Below are 9798 nucleotides of genomic sequence, written 5' to 3' on the forward strand. Positions count from 1 at the left end.
AGGTTTGTGTTTTTCTATATAATGCCAATAAATGTTATTAACTACTTTTTTGTCATTTTCTTCTTGAATTACGATTTGGCAATTTTTTGACAACAACAAAAGATGGACTTCTTATCCAAAAAGATATTTTTATGCATTCATGTTGATTGTTGGTATGTTATTTGAAGTTTGTAATCATCTTTTTTTAAATTAATAATGAAAGTACTAAGGTTACAAGATCCAATAGTAAGAGTATTTGGTAGAGGGTGGGGATTGCTATGATGATACTTTGTGATCTACCCTACTTAAGCAGATTCATATATTGTGATTACACTTATATAACTTATATTATATTCGTACGATAAAATTATTGATTGATGAAGAAACATGTTGGAATAGAATTAATTGTTTTTAAATTAGATTATTAAAAAAATTAAATATTATATATTTATGATGTCAGAGATCAATGAACAGTCTCTCCAATGGATCAAAGACAGCTCAAGGACACATAAAAAGACACTGAATATAAGATTAGACTATGGTGATCCCCTTTTTTGACTCTCAAGACCTCAACTCTCAACTTGAACGTGTATGTACACAATGACACAACAGTTAATAATAACTATTACATTGGGGTCTTGGGCAAGTTCTTAAAAGCCCTAAGGTCGGCAAGTGCTTTATAGGGAGCAATAAGTGGGTCATGTATATTGAAAATGTAAGACTGCACACTGCAACTTTGAACATAATCTTAATCAAAGTAAAGAAAATCACCCTGCCATACTCGTCAAACTGGCTATTTTGAATTATACCCGAGCAAGCCTTTTATTAATTTTATTTTGAATAACTATTCGACGTTTTGTCTGTTCTTCATTTTTTCTGTTCCACTTTTTTTCTATTAGACGTTTTGTTCGTTTATGCTTCGACACATTGCTCAAGTACCATTACCGGATAGGGTAATACATCTTTCATGGTTTTCTGTAGGGAATTTTGAATACTTTAATTTTTGTAGAAAGAAAAATTCACTTTTACTTCCGATTAGGCACCCCTTCAGAATATATTTTTCCGATCCAAGGCTTCTAAAGGATAATTATTTTTTTTCCATTATACCTATATATTTATATATTTTTAGATAATAAATTTAAAAAATCTTACTAAAAAATTGACAGGTCTTATAATATGCATAGTAGGGTAAATTATTAATATAATTATAGTATTTAATTTTTTGAAGAGGATAAAAATTGAAGGAATAACCTTTTATTTAATTGATTTTTTTTTTTTTTTTTCATATCTTAAGCAATCGTTTGAGAAAATTGTTTTCAATATTAAATGTTTTAAAGGAATACAAGTGAGATGGTGGGCTATATCTAATTGAAAGGGATACTTTTATATTTGAATATTTATATATGACATTTATTTTCACATTCCCTCTTATTTTTTTATTATTTATGATGTTATATAATTTTATCAATCAAAAAACCCATGTAAAAAAACCTCTTAAAAAATCCATTTTTTATTTATTTTTATTTACATAACTATAAAAATTCTGCAAACGTGGGGAGGCCAATGGCCGCTATGGTTATGGTGCTACTGCAATTGACAGATATTCAAAGACAACTTTGATCCCAATTGAGTGCAAATTTGAGTTCATGGGGTCCCAAGTCCTAATAAAATATAATAAAAATGTTACAAATCTAGAATCGATTACTACATCTCTTGATCAAAATTCCACAAGACCAGAGGACAGAGATCAAGAGTATAGACAGGTTTAAAGAAGTACAGATCATGAAAAACAATTGCATTTGGTGAATTGGAAATGTTAATCTTTTTTTGTTTTTTCTCTGTTTGATATCTTAGCACGCAGTTCAGCTGATTCTGAAAACAAAGACAAGACTTTGAAGGTTCAAGACCATAAGAAGATAATTGATCATGAGAGTAACATCAACACAATATTAATATCTTGTAAATCAAATTGAGAATATCTATTATTCAATACAATTTGCCAACTAAAGCTTATTTTCTATTTGAGTGATACCAAGTAGTCCATAAAAATCTGAACACTTTGAATTTTAAACTTCAACAAGATACAATTTATTTATAAAAAAATAAAATTTTATCAATATTTATTCTACAAAGATTATTTGTTTGTCTGAGCTCTCTTAATAATTAATGTAGCCGCCCTTAGCGTCAATGATAGCTTCGAGGCAGCGACAGAATGCCTGGCATCCGCTTCAGATTTAGTTCTCTGTCATGGCGTCCCAGTGCTCTCTAGAGGAGATGGGTTTATATTATTCTTGCTGTCAAAAGGGGACTCTCCATCCTCACAAGGCTCTTTCGTCCCACTTTCTTATAGCTCTTTGGACAGTCTGGTGGGAAACCCCGAGATGACTTGCATGGTCTCTCCTGGACTTGAGGGGATTGGCATATAGAGTTTTCTTTAACTCTACCGGTCCCAGTTTCGCCTTTTTGACGGAGCCCTTCTTCCTCTCCAACGTTTCAGACTTGCTGACGACGTAGACAGATGTCCTAGATACACCTAACTGCTTGAAGAGCGTGAATGAAAATTCGTCAATCAAATTCAAAGTTCATTGTCTTGACTTATACGTAAGAAAGAGAGCTCAGCTTATGTTTTAATATATCGAAATTTGAATTAATTTCAATAACTAAACCTTCAATCATTATTGAAGGTTTAGTTAGTGTTCAGATTTCAATGGACCATGTAGTACCTACAATGAATATTGTTCATATAGAAATTGATCATAAATATTTCCGAATATGTATTTAGATATTTTTATAGCTCACTTAAGTATTAATCTATATATATATGTAAACTATAATATAAAATATAAATAAATGATATATAATGTCAAAAAACACTGTAAGTCAAAATATTATTTAATGTTGATTTTATTACCTGATTCTTTCTTCTTGTGGACTATAGGCCCTCATCTTTATGCGTAGCTACTTTTTATTGTCTGAGCCAAAGAAGATTTTTTTTAATGCATAACATAAGAATATACATTTTTTTTAAAATAAAACAAAAAACCTGTTAAGGTTTTACATTCGTGATATAAAAACAAAACAAAGGAATCTGTGTGATTTAAGTGGTTTTTTGTTTATCTACGTACTAAAAAAGTTATATGTTTAATAATATGTAGGGTTTAGATTAATCCTATGAAAAAACGTCTAATTTGGCCCGTATCTCTTTACTCTACAATATTTGTACCAAAGATTTTACATTAAAAAAATAAATTGATGATTTTTTTTTCTAGTTCTTATGTTTCTAATTTTGTTACATCACGATTTAAATTTATTAAATTCTAGAGAAAATTTATGTGCCAGTTCGATAAACCAGAAATTAGAAGTAATATAAAAAGTAAATATATAAAAGTAATTTTTTTAACAGGTTTATCCCACCTGAACTCAATCCTATAAGACAAAAAATTGAATAGTTTCGCAAAAATATATTAAATATTGACAACGGAAAAATCATTAGGTCGTATTGAAACTTAATGACAGTTAGAGGACTATACAAAGTTTTCTAATATGAATCAAATGTGTATTTAAAATATACATTTTTTGTTACCATTAAATCTATTTCAATTAGTGTACCGAAACTGGAACTTCGGGCAATAAGGGTTTCAGAGGTAAATTCCAGATCCAGTCCGTGAGTCGTATTTCCATACTACATGTCTAAGACAAATTTTTAAGATACAATGGTACCTCAGTACTTGTACGACTAATAAAGCGAACAATTCGGTATTCGACAAAAAAATCGAGTGCAAATTGACTCTGAAGTAAAGATTAGAGGAGGCTCAATGTCAATATCAAGTATAAAAACAATTTATAAAAAGGAGCAGATAAGAGAAAGTTAAATCTGTTCTTATTGTGGATGAAATTATCATACAAATGAAGAAAACTGTACTGCATATGGGAAGAAATGTAATCAGGGTAAAAGAAATGGTCACATTAAATTAATGTTTGAATGAAAGAGAGTATTTTTCAAATGTAATGCAGTAAAAGTGAGCGGTGTAAAGAAGAACGTAGATGATAGAATGATATATCTGAATGTAATTTATAGACAAATAGAAATAATACCGGGTACTGGGACTGAAATAACTGTTGCGGGTATTAATAATCTGAAGAGTATGGGATTATGGACCAAATCCTGGAGAACAATTATCAAGTGTCAATGGGTCGTAGTTGAAAATTATGAAAAAATACAACTAACATTTGTGCTAAATAATATGCGAGAAGAAGAAACTGTTATTATATATAACATAACAACAGAATTCAACTTTTTAAGTAAATGTCTCTCGAAGTACTAATCCAGAGAAATATGTAGACATGCTACAACCGATAAATATATATTTTTTTAAAAACTAGGATTAAGTATAAGCTTTTTAAGATCCGTAAAAGTTCAAGTACCACAAGGCCCTACCTCATCAATTTATACGAATAAGCCAACCAATTAGGAGGAGAGTATAAATCGCATATTCTTAAGGGAAAAAATAGAAACGTCCGCACACATTCTCTACGAGTGTGATAAGATAAGTCCTTTGGTACGAATATGTGAATTAAAAATAAAAGACAATCTACAAGTAAAGACCTCAAAACTGATTGGGAAGTTGCCACGGATCCAAATCTTTCTAGGGATGTACTGTACACTTGTACTTCGGATCTGGATACAAGACACGTCCTATCTTTATTAAGCAATATTATAAGCTTTTTAAGATCTAGAAAATCCCTCGTATCTTTTTCAAGATTAATAAAAGTTCAACTACCCAAATTTCGGTTCAGGTTTCGGATATTTTCAGATTATACCTTTGCCGGGTACTTCAGATCCGGATCAAAAACCCGTCTTATAAATAGTGCTGTGTCAACTAAGTAGAACTGAAAGATTAGAAAAAGAAAAAACAACCTAGAAAAAAGTTAAGAACCTTATTAGAAATTGTGATTGATTGGAAAACCAATAAGGAACAGTGTCGCGAAACTCAAGAAATTTAATTATGTTTGTGATAAAAACCTTGTTGATCCAAATAAAATATGTATACAACCCTATTTTTTTTTTTGCATTTGAAAATTCACTCACCACTTGAGTCGAGTAGATAGAACACTACTATAAAGTCGTTAAAACTTTCGGAACTCCAATAATTTTACGTTGTCCTTAATAATGGGTAGATATATGATAAATGAAGAATTCCTTGCGAAAGCTTTAGATTATCGACCACATTTCTAGATACATTAAGATTCAAAAACAAAAAAACTATTCTATGTACCAAATAGTGATACGCAGGTTGGCTTTTTGAGCACCTTTTGAAATCGGTAACCCGGGCTGCAACATTTTATCTAATTTGACTACAATAGAAAATTTAAGAAATACTCATAATTCATTAGTTACCACCCTACATACTAATTGATTTAAATGTATTTTATCAAAAGTTAGAAGTTTATTTACAAAATTGATCATAAATTTATGTAACAACTTGTCACTGAAATGGCAGAATCTGCTATCCAAGCTGTTACTCTTTAATGTTAGTTTAAAAAGATCATTACACCAAATTCAATATTACCTTATCCATATTTAATAAAAAAAAAAAGAAAAAAGTGTGCAAAATTCAATGTGTAGGATAGGTGCGTGAGAAAGAGTGGATTTGCTTGAGTAGATTGTGTCAGACTTGAGAGCTCCGAAATGGGGATATCCGTTTAGTGAGAAATATGACATTTAAAAGTTAAAAAAACTTAACTGTTAAGAGATGAACGATATGATTTTTATTGAAATTGCGGGTGGAAAATGCACAGCCCGTCCCATGGGCTAAAAGTAAACCCGCACATCCCTGATACCTTTATTCTTATCCAAAATATATATTAACCAAAGCAAATAGCTAAGCGTTTTTGATAATTTTAGGAAAAAGATGACTCCTTCTTTTCATTCTCTAAAACATATCTAATTATTCCTTGCTATATGCATTAAAGTATGTAGGTACATAACGACATATTATGAGGTTTACTTCTATTCATTTTACGTCATCATCGTGGGACCATGAGTCACTTCTTCTTATAATGAGAGTATTTGTTTATATTTATGTACATATGTATGTAGAAAATAATAAGTAGGCACAAGGCATGAATGTAGAACATAATAAGTAGGCACTAGGTTTGTATGTATTTAAATATGAACATTCAATCGTATGCATAATTGAAGAGTTTACCTTTGATTGAAGAAAACAAGGGTGTTTTTTTAGAAAGCAGAAGTGGACAAATTGTTTGATTTGTACCTTTTTTTTTCAAGTCAGTCTATGATTAATATATGAATAAAATAGTTGGATTCGATTCAAAAGTTTTGAGTTTGAGACCCATTTTCGAGTTCAGTCCAGTTTGGGTTTTTGAGAATTTCAACATAATGCATAACAATGTAATGTTGTTTGTCCTTTTTTTAAGCATCAATTCTACTTTTAATCAGTGTCGGTACACAGCTTCTTACTGTTTCTTTGAGTAACTCTAGAAATTTGACAAATGAGTATGTAAGATAAGACGGATCCACATTTTCTTGTATCTGTTCAGTTCAGATCCTTCGAAGTAAATATTCGAGTAAATTTTGGGTAAATTTACCGAAAGTTCAGACAAAAATAAAATAGGATCCGGATTCAGATTAAATTATAACTGATTATTGAAGCCGAAAAAAGGAATGATTCAATAATATTTCTATTAAAAAATATGTAATAGTAATTATTAGAATTATTGTCATAATAATATTAGAATAAGCACGGGAATGCAACTTTTTATGTGATTGTTGTTCCAAGCACTACTCAAGATAAATAGAAAGTTTGATATATCTAATATATTTTTTTCTAAAAACTAGTATTAAGTATTATCAATACTTTAAGCAATTTAAGATCTGTAAAATCCATCGAATCTTTTTTTAAGATCCGTAAAAGTTTGAGTAGCCGAAACATGTACGGATCCCGTATAATACAAATTTACCTATACCTTACATATATACTTTGGATACGGAACTAAGACTCATCCTATCTTTATTAAGCAGTACTATAAGCCTTTTAAGTTCCAGAAAATCCCTCGAATATTTTTTAAAATCTGTCAAAATTCCACTTTCCGAAGCTCGTTTGGGTCTTGGATCTTTTTGTATAATACAAATTTACTTATACCTTACTCGGTGTACATATACTCTGGGTCCAAGACCCTTTCTATTTCTAATCAATACTCGAATGCTTAGAGTTTTGATTATAATTCTTGTTCAACTAAAGTCGAATTTCCCGTGAGGGAAAGTTGAAAAGAACTTTGAAGAGAGAGTTCAAGAGTACGTGAACCTGTTTAGTGGTAAATGGAGGAGTACCTCGAAGTTAGATGTTCCGAAGATTCATACTTATGAGACGGGGGGTTCTCTTGTAGACCTTAAGGCCAAGATCTTTTTTAACGAGCCGGTCCATGGTCCTTCTGCTCACGTCGAACTCTCTGGAGAGGCCGCTGACGATGGCCTTGCCTCTCTTGTCTTCGACAGACTTTTTCACGGCATAATAATAATTTGGAGAATTCGTGTAATTTTCGAAACATTGTCGACTTTAATGAACTCAATTTTTTTTCGAGTTCCAGTAATTGGCGATTGCAACGCTAACACATTATATTAAAATGTTCTAGTAGGGTCCTTATAAGATATATTTTGAAACATTCAAAATTATCGAGTCAGCCATTGATTAATATACATTATATTATGACAACATATCGTTCATGTTAGATAGAGACAAGTTCCAAGTATCTTGATTTTGCTATTTAAAAAAAAGTATACTTTTTTAGAACATTCTCCAGTGGGAACTGTGTGGACGAGGCCAAATGTAATGAAAGTCTCAAATTGTACAAGAAAATTAGGTCAAAAATCATCATTGAGATATAATATATGACAAAAAAAAAAATTATTCTCTAATACAAAGATTTGATTTTTTTGATCAATCTAAATTTGGTCAATCAAGGTTTTATTCTTACTTTTTTTCTTTTAAAGAACATAATTTTTAGCTTTTGATAAATTTATAAAAATGAATTTATAATTAAATATCTATCTCGACAAGACAAGGACGGTTGGTCACCCATTGTGACAAACATATCAATGGAGAAAAAAAATATTAAAATTATATTATGATAGGTTCTAAAAATTTTTATTGCTATCGGTCCGTCTTGTATTGTATAATTGTGAGGGATGGGATTTATGTCGATAAAAAAATATTCTTATCTCTTCGTCCTCTACAAACGTCATATCCCTGGTTTTTTATATTGAGGTTGCGTAAATAGGTATTAATTTTTTTTTCATTACTATTTCTTCTATTTTGTCGCCTTTTTAGGCGAACCTATGATAGGAGACTCTTGTGGGCTCTTTATATGTAATATTTTGACCTAAGAAAAATTTAAAAATGACTTGGTAGGGATAGGAAAAAATGATGTAATTATTATTCCATGTCGTCCCTGCCAATTAAAATTTGCATTTACGCAGACAACACGAACACAGACAATATATTTATAATTATTATTTTTGCATAGACAAGTTGCCTTAAGGTCTTAGCTTCTTTCTAAAAAGGCAATAAAATATATATCTACAATATTAAAAGTGGTGTCTGTAGAATGACGTTTCATCCATCTTCCTCTTTACAGAATTTGAGATCATCAATATGATCCGAGTCATCATCATTTCTTAGACAGAGAAGCAACACATACACGCGCACTCGTTTGTTTGTTTTTTCTTCTTTTCTTTTCTATTCAAATAAAAATATAAAAGTATCATCAAAACTTTTCTATGTAGTGTATATAATGTTTCTAGGACGATGTATTTAGATTGTAGAATATGTTACGTAAAAAGTAAAAATAAAAATGGCAAAAAAGAAGCTCGAAGACGTAAAAAAAAAAAAAAAAAAAAAAAATAACAGAAGAAAAAGTAGTTGGGTAGCAGAGGAGAGGAGAGGTTTCATGCGAGCCATTTTTGTTCTTCTTCATCGAGAAATTTCTCATCTGAAAAAAGTCATTTACACACTACTGAGTGTATTCGTGTATTCTCAAAAAATTATTGGTACTTTTCTCTTTTTTACCCTGTGATTCAAACAATGATTGTTATCATATATTTCAAAATCGTTTTCACCAAAAGATAATTTAATTATATACTACTTTGTAGACTTATTATATATTTATTGAGCAGTTTACTGCTTTCACAGGCCTGTGACTACATTGCAGGCGTGCGGATATCGGGAAGATTTTGACAAAAAATATGTAGACATTCGCAGAATAATATATAAGTTTAAAATATACCCATATTGTTATGCGTAGTTCCTTTTTTCCCCTTCAAAGGAAGGATCATTGACGGAGAAGAAAAAGAAAAGATACGTATTAAAAAAAACGCAAGTGTTGTTGAACAAAAACGATCACGTGAAACACTCAATTTTTTCCGCGAATTACATTGGGAGAAATGACTCTGAATTATTCATATTTCTTTAGTTCCTTTTGATCCATGCTTTGTGTTGTTTAAAAAGTGTTGGTGTGGTGTGTGCTTTGGAACTTTTTCCCAGAAAAAAAAAAAAAAAAAAAAAAAAAAAAGGATGAAGAAATTTTAAATCATATTTTCTTTTCTTATAAATAAAAAAACAGCTTTATATATTTTTAATAAGTAATACTGAAAAAAAGTGATAGGAGTGGTGCCTGTGTGCCGTGGGGCCCAGTAAAGGAGAGTTCTTATGCAATTTTCTTTTTTCATTTTCTCTTCCCTTCTTCTCTCTCTCTCTCTTTCTTCCCATTGTACGTACGTACCTGAGTGATAATGAACAAATT

General features: G+C 30.5%; 1 long non-coding RNA gene across 1 annotated transcript; it reads right to left on the minus strand.

Moving 5' to 3' along the window:
* Positions 1–8486: 8486 nt before the first annotated feature.
* On the minus strand, positions 8487–9782 carry LOC121117646 (uncharacterized). Its single transcript, XR_005864209.2, has 2 exons — positions 9645–9782; positions 8487–9528 (listed from the first exon to the last, which is right to left on the minus strand). It is a non-coding gene; the product is annotated as an uncharacterized lncRNA (long non-coding RNA).
* Between the last annotated feature and the right edge of the window lie 16 nt (positions 9783–9798).

The sequence above is a fragment of the Lepeophtheirus salmonis genome, chromosome 5, assembly GCF_016086655.4.
Source record: "Lepeophtheirus salmonis chromosome 5, UVic_Lsal_1.4, whole genome shotgun sequence".
Lineage (NCBI taxonomy): Eukaryota > Metazoa > Arthropoda > Copepoda > Siphonostomatoida > Caligidae > Lepeophtheirus > Lepeophtheirus salmonis.